The sequence below is a fragment of the Callithrix jacchus genome, chromosome X, assembly GCF_049354715.1.
Source record: "Callithrix jacchus isolate 240 chromosome X, calJac240_pri, whole genome shotgun sequence".
NCBI lineage: Eukaryota > Metazoa > Chordata > Mammalia > Primates > Cebidae > Callithrix > Callithrix jacchus.
In genome coordinates, this window is record NC_133524.1 from 78705146 (window position 1) to 78719884 (window position 14739).

General features: G+C 35.5%; 1 long non-coding RNA gene across 1 annotated transcript in view; it reads right to left on the bottom strand.

Moving 5' to 3' along the window:
* Nucleotides 1-14739, bottom strand: part of LOC144581073 (uncharacterized) — a 61475-nt gene that overhangs the window by 42906 nt on the left and 3830 nt on the right. The window contains exon 2 of the long non-coding RNA XR_013531599.1: nt 14281-14460. This is a non-coding gene — a long non-coding RNA (uncharacterized LOC144581073). The remainder of the gene's footprint in view (nt 1-14280; nt 14461-14739) is intronic.

Sequence of the window (14739 nt, forward strand, 5' to 3'; positions counted from 1 at the left end):
TCAAAAAAAAAAAAAAAAAAAAAAGATAATTCGATACACACATGCAATGCATAATAATCATATTGGTGTAAATGGGGTATCCATCAACTCAAGTAGTTATCCTTTGGTTACTAGCTAAATTAATTATACTCCTTCAGTTACTGAAAAAGGTATAAGTAAATTATTTTTGACTATAGTCAGACTATTGTGCTAGCAAATGCTAGGTCTTATTCATTCTTTCTAACAATTTTTGAATACATTAACCATCCCAACTTCCCTGAGACTAGCCACTACCCTTCCCCGCATCTGGTAACCATCATTCCAGTTTCTATCTTCATGAGTTCAATTGTTTTAATTTTTAACACCCACAAATAAATGAGAATGTGTGATGTTTGTCTTTCTGTGCCTGGCTTATTTTATTTAATATAGTGACCTACAGTGCAATCTATGTTGTTGCCAGTTAAAGAATCTCATTCTTTTTTATGGCTGAATAGTACTCAATTGTGTATATGTACCACAATTTCTTCATTCATTTGTTGATGGACACTTAGGTTGCTTTCAAATCTTGGCTATTGTGAATAGGGCTGTGATAAACATGAGAGTACAGATATCCCTTCAATATACTGATTTTCTTTCTTTGGGTTATATACTTATATGTGGGATTCCTAGATCATATGGTAGCTCTATGTTTAGTGTTTTGAACAATTTCCAAACTGTTCTTTATAGTAGTTGTACTAATTTACATTTCTACCAACAGTGTACAAGGGTTTCCGTTTCTTCACATCCTCGCCAGCATTTGTTATTGCCTGTCTCTGGATAAAAGCCATTTTAACTGGGGTGAGATGATATCTCATTGGAGTTTTGATATGCATTTCTCTGATGACCAATGGTGTTGAGCATCTTTTCATATACCTATTTGTCATTTGCATGTCTGTCTTCTTTTGAGAAATCTCTATTTAAATTTTTTGTCTATTTTTGAATTGGATCATAAGATATTTTCCTATAGAGTTGGTTGAGCTCCTTATAAATTCTGGTTATAAATTCCTTGTCAGATGGTGACATGGTTTGGTTCTATGTCCCCACTCAAATCTCACGTTCAATTGTAATTCCCAATGTTGGAGGTGGGGCCTGGTGGCAGGTGTTTGGGTCATGGGGTGATTTCTCATGGTTTAACACCATCCCCATTGGGGCTATTGTCACAATTGCAAATTATTGTGAGATCTGGTTGATTAAAAGTGCATGACACCCTCCCTTTCTTTGGTTCTGCTCCTGCCATGTAAGATACCGGTTTCTGATTTGCCTTCTGCCATGAGTAAAAGCTCCTTTAGGCCTCCCCAGAAGCAGATGCTTCCATGCTTTCTGTACAACTGCCTGTGTATATATACCATAATTTCTTTATCCATTCACAAGCCAATTGAACCTCCTTGCTTTATAAATTACCCAGTCTCAGGTCTTCTTTATAGACCTGAGACTGGGTAAATTCACACATTCTTTATAGTGTGTGAATGAGGTAATATGACAAATTGGTATCAAGGAGTGTGGTATTGCTATGAAGATACCTGAAAATGTAGAAGTGGACAAGGGTAATGGGAACTGGATAATGGGCAGAGGTTGGAAGAGTGTGGAGGGCTCAAAAGAAGACAGGAAGATGAGGGAACGTATGGAACTTCCTAGAGACTGAATGGTTATGACCAAAATGCTGATAGTGATATGGATGGTGAAGGACAGTCTTAGGAGGTCTCAGATAGAGATGAGAAACTTATTTGGAAATGGAGCAAAGGTCACTTTTGTTATGAGATTATTTAGGGTATCTGATGGAAGAAATTTCTAAGAAGCAAAGTGTTCAAGATGTGGTCAGGCTGCTTCTAACTGCATAGAACCTATGCAGTTCTATGGATGAGCAAAGAAATGACCTGAAACTGGAACTTATATTTAAAAGGGAAGCAGACTAAAAATTTAGAAAACTTGCAGCTTGACCATATGGTAGAAAAGAAAAGCCTATTTTCAGAACAGGAATCCAAGCTGGCTTAATTAATTTGCATAACAGAAATGCAAGTGCTGATAGCCAAGATGATGAAGGAAAGGCCTGGCAGACATTTCAGAGACTTGCTTGGCAACACCTCTCATCGCAGACCTGGAGTCCTAGGAGGGAAGAATGGTTTCCTGAGCCAGATCCAGTGCTCTGATGCCCTGTGAAGCCTTGGGAGACTGTTTTCTGTATCCCAGCTGCTCTAATCCCAGCTGTGGCTAAAAGGGGCCCAGGTACAGCTTGGGCTACTACCTCAGAGGGTGAATGCCATAAGTCATGGTGGCTTCCATGTTGTGTTAAGCCGGAAGGTGTGCAGAGTACAAGAGTTGAGGCTTAGGAGCCTCCACCTAGATTTCAGAGGATGTACAGAAAAGCTTGGATGACCAGGCAGAAGTCTGCTGCAGGGGTGGAACCCTCATGGAGAACCTCTACTAGGGCAGTGTGGAGGGGAAATGTGGGGTTGGAGCAGAGTTGCACCAGTGTGCCCTGGATGTGAGAGATGGAATCGAAGAAGATTATTTTGGAGATTTAAGGTTTAATAAATTCCTTTCTAGGTTTCAGACTTGTGTGAGGCCGGTAGCCCCCTTATTTTGGATAATTCCTCCCGTTTGAAACAGGAGTGCTTATTAAATGCCTATATTGCCCTTGTATCCTGGAAGTAACTAACTTATTTTTGATTTTACAGGCTGTTAGATGGAAGGAACTTGCCTTGTCTCAGATAAGACTTGAAATTTGGATTTTTGAGTTAATGCTTGAATGAGTTAATGCTTTGGGAGACTGTTGGGAAGGCATGATGGTATTTTGCAATTTGAGAAAGAAATGAGTTTGGAGAGGGGCCAGGGGTGGAATGTTATGGTTTGGATCTTTTTCTTCACCCAAATCTCATGTTCAATTGTTATCCCCAGTGTTGGAGAAGACTAGTGGGAGATGATTGGATTATGGGGACAGATTCTCATGGTTTAATACAATCCCTCTTGGATCTGTCATCACAATAGTAATTATTGTGAGAACTGGTTGTTTAAAAGTGTGTGGAATCTTCTGCTCCTTGCTTGTGCTCTGGCCATGTAAGACATGCTTGCTTCTCTTTTGGCTTTCTCCATCATTGGAAGTTTCCTGAGACCTTCCCAGAAACTGACAAATGACAGCACTATGCTTTCTGTATGGCCTCTAGAACTGTGAGCCAATTAAACCTTTCTTAAAACAAATCACCCAGTCTCAGGTATTTCTTTATAGCAGTGTGAGAACTGAGTAATACAGGTGGGTAGTTTGCAAATATTTTCTCCCACTGGGTGAGTTTTCTCTTCATCTTTTTAAAATTGCATTTTAGGTTTTGGGGTACATATGAAGAACATGCAAGATTGTTGCATAGGTACACACATGGCAGTGTGATTTTTTTTTTGATGTGCAAAAGCTTTTTAACTTGATTTGATCTCATCTGTCAACTTTTGTTATGGTTTCCTATGTTTGTGGGTTATTACTCAAGAGATCTTTGCCTAGTCCAATGTCCTGGAGAGTTTCCCCAATGTTTTCTTTTAATAGTTTCATAGTTGGAGATCTCAGGTTGAAGTCTTTAATCCGTTTTGAATTAATTTTTCTATATGGCAAGAGAGAGGGATCTAGTTCCATTTTCCTGAAAATGAGTATCCAGTTTTCTCAGCACCATTTATTGAAGTGACTGTCTTTTACTCAGTGTATGTTTTTGGCACCTTTGCTGAAAATGAGTTCACTTTAGGTGTGTGAATTTGTTTCTGGTTTCTCTACTCTGCTCCATTTGTCTCTGTGTCTGTTTTTATGCTGTTACCATGCTGTTTTGGTTACTATAGCTGTGTAGTCTAATTTGAAGTCAGGTAATGTGATTCCTCCTGTTCTGTTCTTTTTCTTAGACTGGCTTTGTCTGTTCTGGGTTTATTGTGGTTCCATATAAATTTCCATAATTTATTACTGATAAGAATGTCATTGTTATTTTGACAGAAATTACACTGAATTTTTAGATTGCTTTGGGTACTATGGACATTTTAACAATATTAATTCTTCCCATTTATGATTGAGGAATACCTTTCTAATTTTTCTGTTTTCCTCAATTTCTTACAACAACGTTTTATAGTTTTTATTGTAGAGATTATTCACTTCTTTGATTAAGTTAATTCCCAGGTATTTTATTTTATTTGTAGCTATTGTGAATGAAATTACTTTTTTATTTAGTTTTCAGATTGTTTTATGTTGGCATATAGAAATGTGACTAGTTATTGGATGTTGATTTTGTATCCTGCAGCTTTACTGAACTTATGTTTTAGTTCTAATAGCTCTTTGGAGGAGTTTTTAGGTTTTACCAAATATAAGATTATATCATCTGCAAACAAGGATAATTTTATTTTTCCTTTCCAGTTTGGGTACATTTTATCTATTCTTTTTTTTTTTTTTCTGATTGCTCTAGTTAGGACTTCTGGTACTATGTTGAATATCCGTGGTGAAAGTTGGCATCCTTGTCATGTTCCTGATCTTAGAGGAAAGACTTTCAGTTTTTCCTCATTAAGTACGGTACTAACTATGGATCTGCCATCTATGGCTTTTGCTATGTAGTGGTATGTTGCTTCTATCACATTTTTGAGGGTTTTTATCATGAAGGAATACTCAAAGTTTTCAAATTATTTTATAGCATTAATTGAAATAATCATATGATTTAGACTTTCATTCTGTTTATATGATGTATATATAAATTATTTGCATATCTTGAACTACACTTGAATTCCTAGGCTAAATTCTATTTGATGATGGTGAATCATCTTTTTAATGTGTGATTTAATTCAGTTTGGAAGTATTGTGTTTAGTATTTTTGTGTCAATATTCAACAGAGCTATTCACCTATAGTTCTATTTTCTTGATGTGTCCTGGCTTTTTGTTTCAGAGTAATACTGTCCTCATAGAATAAATTTGAAAAAGTGTCCCCTCTTCTTCTAGTTTTCAGAAAAGTGTGAGTAGGTTAGGATTAGTTCTTCTTTAAATATTTGGTGAAATTCAGCAGTGAAACCATTGGGTGACAGGCTTTTCTTTACTAAAAATATTTCTATGTATGGCTTCAATCTCATTACTTGTTATTGATCTATCCAGGTTTTGAATTTATCCATGGTTCAATCTTGGTAAGTTGTATTTGTGTAGGAATTAATTCATTTCTTCTAGATATTCAAATTGGCATATGGTTGCTTATATTAGCCACTAATATACATTTGAAATTCTTCAGTATCAAATGAAATGTCACATTTTTCAACTCTGATTTTATTTATTTGGATCTTCTCTCTTTTTCAGAATTAGTTTGGTGAAAGGTTTGCTAATTTATCTTTTCAGAAAACCAACTTTCTGTTTCATTAATGTTCTGTATTATTTTCTTCATTTCATGTTTATTTATTTCAGCTCTGATATTTATCATTTCTTTTCTTTGAATAATTTTGTGTTTTGTTGGCTCTTGCTTTTTTGGTTCTTTTACTTTATTTAATTTTGATTTTTTTAATTTTTAATTTTTTGGGTACGAAGTAGGTGTATATGCTTAGGGGGTATATGAGATGTTTTAATATAGGCATGCAATGTGAAATAAGCACATCTTTACAATAAATTATTAGGTTGTTTATTTGAAGTATTTTTTTATGTAGGCACTTGTAGCTATATGGATTAGTAGTGCTTTTGTGGTATCTCTTAGGTTTTGGTATGTTGTGTTTCCATTATCATTTGTTTCAATCAATTTTTAAATTCCCTTCCTAATTTCTTTATTTATTTACTTGTCATTCAGGGGCATATTGTTTAATTTCTATGTGTTTTTATAGTTTCCTAAATTTCTCTTGTCATTGATTTGTAGTTTTATTCCATTGTGGTTACAGAAGAGGCTTGATAGTATTTCAATTTTTTATTTTTTAAAGACTTGTTTTGTTACTGTACATATGGTCTATCCTTGAGAATAATCCATGTGCTGAGGAGAATGTGTATTCTGCAGCCAATAGATGAAATGTTCCGTAAATTTCTGATAGTTCACTTTGGTCTATAGTATAGATTATGTCTAATGTTTCTTTGTTGATTTTCTATTTGGAAGATCTGTTCAATGCTGAAAGTGGGGGTGTTGATGTCTCCAGATATTGTATTGGGGCCTCTCTCTCTCTTTCCCTCTAATAATATTTGTTCTATATATCTTGATATTCCAGTGTTGAGTGCATTTACATTTAAAATTATCATATATTCTGTGTTGACACTTTTATCATTATATAGTTTCTTTTTTCTTTGCTCCTTCTTATATAATTTTTTTCTTGAAATTTATTTTGTCTGATATTAATATAGCTACTTCTGCTCTTATTTTTTTTGTTCCCATTAGTATGGAAGATATTTTTCTATCTTTTTATTTTCAATCTATGTGCACCTTTGTAAGGGAAGTGTTTTTCTTGTAGGCAACAGGTAATTGGGTATTTTTAAAATTCATTCAGCCAGTCTATGTGTTTTTACTAGAGCATTTAGTCCATTTCTAGTTAGTGTTATTGTTGATTGTAAGGATTTACTCCTGGGATTTACTATTTATTTTCTGGTTGATTTGTGTTTCCTCTTACTTCTTTCCTTCCTGTCTTTCTTTTATTAAAGATGATTTTATTTGGTTGTATAATTTAGTGTTTTGCTTTTTTTATGTATCTATTGCATGCTTTTTGATTTGAGGTTAACACGAGGCTTACAAGTGCTATCTTATAACCCATTATTTTTAGCTAGCAACTTTACGTTGTATAACATAACAACCTAATAAGCAAGCAAAAAGAAAATTGATAAAAACTATACATATTAACTTTATTCTCTGTTTTTAACTTTTGTTTTTTCTATTTATATCTTATTGTACTGTGTCTTTAAAACTTGTAATTATTGTTTATTTTTCCTTTTCTTTTGAGACTGAGTGTCATTCTGTCACCCAGGCTGGAGTGCAGTGGTGAAATAATGGCTCACTGCAATCTCTGCCTCCTGGTCTCAAGCAATCCTCCCACCTCAGCCTACTGAGTAGCTGGAACCACAGGCATGTGTCACTGGGTCTGGCTAATTTTTTTTTTTTTTTTGTACAGACAGGTTTCGCTACATTGCCCAGGCTGGTCTCAAACTCCTGAGCTCAAAAGATCCACTGACTTTGGCCTCCCAAATTGTTAGGATTACAGTCATGAGCCACTGTGCCCAGATAACTGTTGAAATTCTTATTTTGGGTTGGTTCATCAGTTAGTCTTTCTACTTAAGGTAAGAGTAGTTTACACAGCACAGTCACAGTGCTATATATATCTTTTTGTTTTTCTGTGTACTTACTATTACCAGTTTACTTTGTACTTTCAGATGATTCTTTGTGGCTTACTAATGTTCTTTTATTTCTAACTGAAGTCCTCCTTTCAGTATCTTGTAGGATGGGTCTGATATTGATGAAACCCCTCAGCTTTTGTTTTTCTGGGAAAGTCTTTATTTCTCTTTTATGTTTGAAGGATACTTTTGCTGAATATACTATTCTAGAGTAAAAGTTTTTTTCTTTCAGCACTTTAAATATGTCATGCTACTGTCCACTGGACTGTAAGGTTTCCATTAAAATGTCTGCTGCCCAAGAGTCTCTCTTTACCTACTCTTGAAGGCCAATACCTATGTTAGTGTTTTCCCCTGGGATGCTGTTTTCTAGATCCTGTAGGTATGCTTCATGGTTGTTTATCATTTTTTTATTTTGTCTCCTCTTGCTGTGTGTTTTCAAATAGACTGTATTTTCAAATACCTCCACCTATTTATCTCTACCTACCCCCAACACATGGAAGCCATTAATATTTTTACGCTATCCATAGTTTTGCCTTTTCCATGATGTCACATAGTTGGAATCATATAGTATACAGCCTTTTCAGACTAGCTTATTTCACTTAATAGTATGAATTTAAGTTACCTCCATGTATTTTCATGGCTTGATAGTCCATTTCTTTTCAGTACTTAATAATATTTTATTTCTGGATGTACCACAGTTAATCTATTCATTCATGTACTGAAGGACAACTTATTTGCTTCCATGTGTAGGCAACTGTGAACAAAGGTGCTATAAACATCCATGTGCTGCTTTATATCTTATTGTACCGTCTGTGTACTTATGTAGACATAAGCATTTAACTCCTTTGGAGGAATACCAAGCAGCATGATTGCTGGATAATATGGTATAAGTAGGTTTTATTTTCTAAGAAACCACCAAACTGACTTGCAAAGTGGCTGTGCCATTTTGCATTTCCACCAGCAATGAATGACAGTTCCTGTTGCTTTACATTCTTACCAGCATTTGGTATTGTTAGTGTTCTGGATTTTGGTTATTGTAATAGTTGTGTAGTGGTATCTCATTGTTTTCATTTACATTTCCCTCATGATATATATAGCTGAGCATCTTTTCTTTTCTTTTTTTGAGACGGAGTTTAGCTCCTGTTACCCAGGCTGGAGTGCAATGGCGCGATCTCGGCTCACCGCAACCTCCGCCTCCTGGGTTCAGGCAATTCTCCTGCCTCAGCCTCCTGAGTAGCTGGCATTACAGGCACACGCCACCATGCCCAGCTAATTTTTTTGTATTTTTAGTAGAGACAGGGTTTCACCATGTTGACCAGGTTGGTCTCGATCTCTCGACCTTGTGATCCACCCGCCTCGGCCTCTCAAAGTGCTGGGATTACAGGCTTGAGCCACCGCGCCCGGCCTAAGCTGAGCATCTTTTCAAATGCGTACTTGCCATCTGTACTTTCCTTAATGAGGTAGGTGTTTGTAAAGATCTTTGGCCAACTTTTAGTTGGTTGTTTGTTTTCTTACTGTTGAGTTTTAAGTATTTGCATATTTTCTTATCGTTGAGTTTTAAGTATTTGTATATTTTGTAAAACTGTCCCTTATTGGATATGTCTTTTATAAACATTTTCTTTCAGCCTGTAGCTTCTCTTTTTATTCTCTTGACACTGCCTTCTGTAGAGCCTAACTTTTAAATTTAATTTGGCAACAGATTTTATCTATCTATCTATCTATCTATCTATCTATCTATCTATCTATTTGGGACAGAGTCTTACTCTGTCGCCAGGCACCACGCTGGAGTGCAGTGGCACAATCTTGGCTCACTGCGACCTCCACCTCCTGGGTTCAAGCAATTCTCCTGTCTCAGCCTCTCAAGTAGCTGGGACTACAGGTGTATGCCACCATGCCCAGCTAATTTTTGTATTTTTAATAGAGACGGGGTTTCACCATGTTGGTCAGGATGGTCTCGATCTCTTGACCTCGTGATCCACCCCCCTCGGCCTCCCAAAGTGCTGGGATTACAGGCTTGAGCCACCATGCCCAGCCTGGCAACAGATTTATTAAAATATAATTTATATACTATACAATTTATTCATTTAAAGTGTACAGTCTAATAGCTTTTATCTGCACTATATTCGGTAGTGTAATCATCACCACAACCAATTTTAGGACATTCTCATGACCCCATAAAGAAAACCCATACCCTTTAGTTCTCACCTCCCAACGTCTCTATTCTCCTGAACCCCTCACCACTAGCCTCTAGCAACTATCAATCTACTTTCTATATAAATAAATTTTCCTATTCTATGTGAGAAATTTGTTAATTTTGATGATGTTAAGGTTACCAATTTTTTTTTATGGATTGCAGTTTTGGGGTTGTATGTAAAATGTTAAACTCTGGGTCATCTAGATTTTCTTCTATAGTATCTTCTAGGAATTTTATAGTTTTGCATTTTAAATTTTGGTCTGTGATCCATTTTGAGTTAATTATTGTAACGGGTGTAAAATCTCATGTGTAGAGTCATTATTTTTAACACACAGATGTCTAGTTATTCCAGCACCATTTGTTGAAAGACTTATCTTATTAGCTTCATTGCCTCCATTATTAAAGATCAGTTGTCTATATTAATGTAGGTCTATTTCTAGGCTCTCTATTCTGTTTCCTTGATCTATTTGTCTGTTCTTTTACCAATACCACATTATCTTGGTTACTGTAGCTTTATAGTAAGGCTTGAAATTGGGTAGTGTCAGTCCTCCAACTTTTTTTTTTCTTCAGTATTGTTTTATGTTATTTTAAATGTTATATTTAAATATTTTTATTTCTCACATCTGTTGCTAATATGTTCAAATACCATTCTATTTATATACTGATCTTGCAGGCAGTTATCTTGCTGAAACAATTTATTATTTAAAATAGTTTATTAGATTTTTTAAATTTTTTATATACATGTATATTATTTATAATTGATTACATTTAAGTTTATTTCTTTCCAATAATTATAATTTGATTTTATTTTTCTTCTTTTATCATATTGCCTAGAATATCTAGCACTATGTTGAGTAGAAGAGATAATAGCAGGTATTCGTGTTTCATTCCCATTGTCACAAGAAGAAGCTTAGTATTTCACCACTAGATATGGTATTTGCTTTAGCTTTTTGTATACATCTATTATCAGATTAAAGAGACTCCTTATTTTTCTAGTTTGCTTATTTTTAAATCATGAGAAGTTGAATTTATCATATTATTTTTCTTCATCTATTAAGATGATCATGTGATTTTTCTTCTCAATGAGGCATATTACATTGATTGCTTTTCAAAAGTTGAACCAACTCTAAATTCTGAGTGTTGGGAAAGGCAGTCTTGTGCATGCAATCTTTTGACCCCCACTTGGCCATTTAAAATAGGTGTTGGGTCAAAAACATTTCCATAGCAAGAGATAAGCAGCCTACACAGCCTGTTCCCGGCTGCAAATATTTTTTGTGTGTTTCAGACTTACTAAATGTTCTTTCTTCTACTAAGTGTATGCAACAATGGCTCTTAGGAATGTCCTAGCTTTCTGTCTTTCAGACTGGGTTGGGGTAAGTGTGGATAAGGGCCCTTCCTCTAAGGCACAAGAAGGATGTGCTTATCCGATTGCTCTGTGTTACTTGCTAGGGGGTACCATCTAGCCATGGGGAGTACCAACACACATTATTAAAGCTGATTTTGCCCAGTCTTTTTTCTATGTAAATAAAGTGTTGTTTCATCCAGGGCTTGATTGCATTATGTTCTTTTTCATGACTCTGATAAAGTGATGCAATGTGCAGATGTGATTAGGGTCAGTTCCTGGGATTAGTAAGTGGTGCCTAATGTTTTGCTTAACAGTTAGAATAACCTAATCTGGTCATAAAGTGCTACCCTTTTTATATACTACTGGATTTGGTTTGATACTACTTAGCTGAGCAACTTTGCTTCTATTTTTCAAGAGATGAGATTGGCCTATGGATTTCTTTTCTTGAAATGTACTCATCAAGCTTTGGAACCAACCCTAAGCTGCCCTTGAAATGATTGGGAAATATCTCTTTTTTTCTATTATACTGAAGACTATGGGTAAAATTGGCATTATTTATTCCTTAAATGTTTGTCAAATTTTGCCAATGAAACCACCTGGGCCTACAGTTTACTTTGTGAGAAGCTTATTTATATATGCAATTTTAAATTTTTCTTCTGTCTTTTAGTTCTGTTCATATTTTAAACTTACAAGACGTTTTTTATTATTATTGTTTTACACAGTCTTGTTCATTCAGATATACTCAGATATTTGCCGTTACTGTTGTTCTTCACTTCTTGCTGCATCTTTTAGCTATAATCTTTTTATTTTACCTGAAATATATCCTTTAGTATTTCAATTACTGTGAAACCTCTGGTGAATAATTCTCTTTCGTTTATCTGAAAATGTCTTTATTTCACATTAGTTTGTAAGGGATATTTTTATTAGCTTTAGATTTTAGATTTCTATGCTGACAGTTATGCTATTTTAGCACAGTTATATTCTATGCTGACAGTTACATTCTTTTGGAACATAGAAGCCATCTTTACATTGTCTTCTGCCTCTCATTTATTCCGATGTACAGTCAGCAATAAATTTTCTTGCTGCTCCTTTGATTGTAATATGTCTTTTTAATTTCTGTGTGATTTTCTTGTCTTTAGTTTTCAGTTATATCTATGTTTTTAAGTAGGATCATTTTTGATTGAGTGCTAGGCCTTGAGATGAGAATGTGGTGTTAATAATGAGGCTCTAGACGATGCTGTCTTTTCTTTGAAGACATATACCCTTTGCTTTTGAAGCCTATCCAAGTCACCTTAAAGGTTCCTTTGGAGTCCATTCAAATCCTGTTTTTCTTGTTTCTGGATTATAGCTGTTTGGAGAAGTGATGCTATCTGACTTCTGAGATAAGGTCATAAAAGATAATTGAGTTTCTTCCTTTTTCATTGGACTATAAGCTGCAGTATGAGAAGATCAATTCTTCGAAGCTGCCATGCCAGGAGAAAGTCATGTGGTGAGGCCATATGCAGGCTTTCTAGTCAACATTTACAGCTGAGCTTAAAGTTTGAATCATCTCAACACAAGCACCAGACACACAAATAAAGGAACCTCCAAATGGTTTTACCCTCCAGCCATCAAGTGACTCCCAGCCTTCAAGGCTTTTCAGCTAAGGTCCCAATTATAGTAGAGAAGAGACAAGTAGTCATCGCTGTGCCCTGGCTGGGAATTCTTGACCTGAAGAATCTGTGAGTATAATAAAATTGTTGCTTCATGCCAGTAAGCCTTGGGATTGTTTGTTACACAACAATGGTAAAAGGAATGAGTATTGTGGAAGTGTCCAAAGAAATAAGAAGATGAAAATGAATAAAAAGTATAAGATTGGAAAGGAAAAATAGAGCTGTCATTTTTTATGGCTAATATAATTGTGTAAATAGAAAATGGAAAACAATATACAGTTAAATTATTAATATTCACATATGAGCTTAGAAAATTTCTTGATACAAGGTCACCATACTATAATCAATTCTATTTTTACATCGTAGTTATAAACATTCTACCTTTTTAAAAGGAAATATAAAGGGCAATGAATAGTCAGGACACTTCATGAAGAAGACAAAAATAGGAGAAATTGCCATATTAGATTTCAAGATACTTAAATTTATAGTAGTTAATACAGTGTGATAATGGCACAAGAGTAGACAGGTACCAGAAACAGACTCATCCATGTATAATCATTTGATATTTGACAAAGGTGGTATTGCAAAACAGTGGGAAAAGGATGTAGTTTCAATTACTGGTGATAGAATAATTGGACACCTATTTGAAAAAAAATAAACTTGATGTATATTGCAAACCTTACACCTAAGTTAATTCCAGGTGGATTATAGATCTAACTGTAAAAAGCACCACAATAGGCTGGGTGCAGTGACTCACACCTGTAATCCTAGAACTTTGGGAGGCCGAGGCAGGTGGATCACCCAAGGTCAGGAGTTCAAGACCAGCTGGGCCAACACAGCAAAACCCCATCTCTACTAAAAACACAAAAATTAGCCAGGCATAGTGGCACGCACCTGTAGTCCCAGCTACTTGGTTGGCTGAGGCAGGATAATCACTTGAACTCTGGAGGCAGAGGTTTCAGTGAGCCGAGACTGCACCACTGCACTCCAGCGTGGGTGACAGAGTGAGACTGTCTCCAAAAAAAGCACCACAATAAGGCTTTTATATATAAATGTAAGATAACATCTTCACATTCTCAGGGTCTGCAAAGATTTCTTAAACAATGCACAGAAAAGCATTAACTGTAAAGGAAATATTTTCTATTTGACTAATTATAAATATTTTTAAGAAAAGACCAGTCTCAGGATAAAAGTTATTTGCAATATATAAGGGATAAAAGGCTGTTATTAGGAATAGAGAGACAAAGACCAAAAAAAATTTCTTAACAGATATTCCACAAAATAAAATATATGAATAGCAATAAATATATGAAAAAATGCACACCTTCTTAGTAATCAAGGAAATGTAAATTAAAACCACAATGAGGTACTATTCCTCAGAAAATAGAAGTGCTAAAAGAGAAGTACAGGGTCCAGAATGAGGATCCTATACTACTTTATACAATGCTAGTCATACCATACTTGGATTCTAACAATTAATTCCCATACTATCTTTTGTAGAAGAGAGAAACTGACAAACTGAAACATATTTACAGACACCTGTAGAGATCACAGAGTATGAAGAATGGTTAGAGGAAAGGAAATAGTAAGTTGGAGAAGAGAAAGCTTTGTATTACAAGGATAAAGATGAGTTTATAATGGGTCATTATTAGAATTAAAGAAACATGAAAGGAAACATTTCAACTTAATCTCAGAAAATAATTTTCTAATGCTTTGAGCTGATCAAAAGCAGACCAGATAGGTGTATATATAAACGGGAGTTTATTAAGAAACATTGACTCACATGATCACAAGGTGAAGTTCCACATTAGGCCATCTGCAAGGTGAGGAACAAGAAAGGCAGTCCAAGTCCCAAAACATCAAAAATAGGAAAGTCGACAGTGCAGCCTTCAGTCTGTGGTTGAAGATCCAAGAGTCTCAAAGATGAAGAACTTGGATTCCAATGTTGGAGAGCAGGAAGCATCTAGTACGGGAGAAAGATGTGGGCTGGGAGACTAAGCCAGTCTAGTCTTTCCAAGTTCCTTTGTCTGCTTTTATCCTAGCAGTGCTGGAAACTGGTTAAATGGTGCCCACTCAAACTAAGAGTGGGTCAGCATCTCCCAGTCCCCTGACTCATATGTTACTCTCCTTTGGCAACACCCTCACAGACACACCCAGGAACAATACTTTGCCTTCTTCAATCCAATTAAGTTGGCACTCAATATTCACCATCACAGAGGGTTAGGCTGACTTTTTAGGTTTT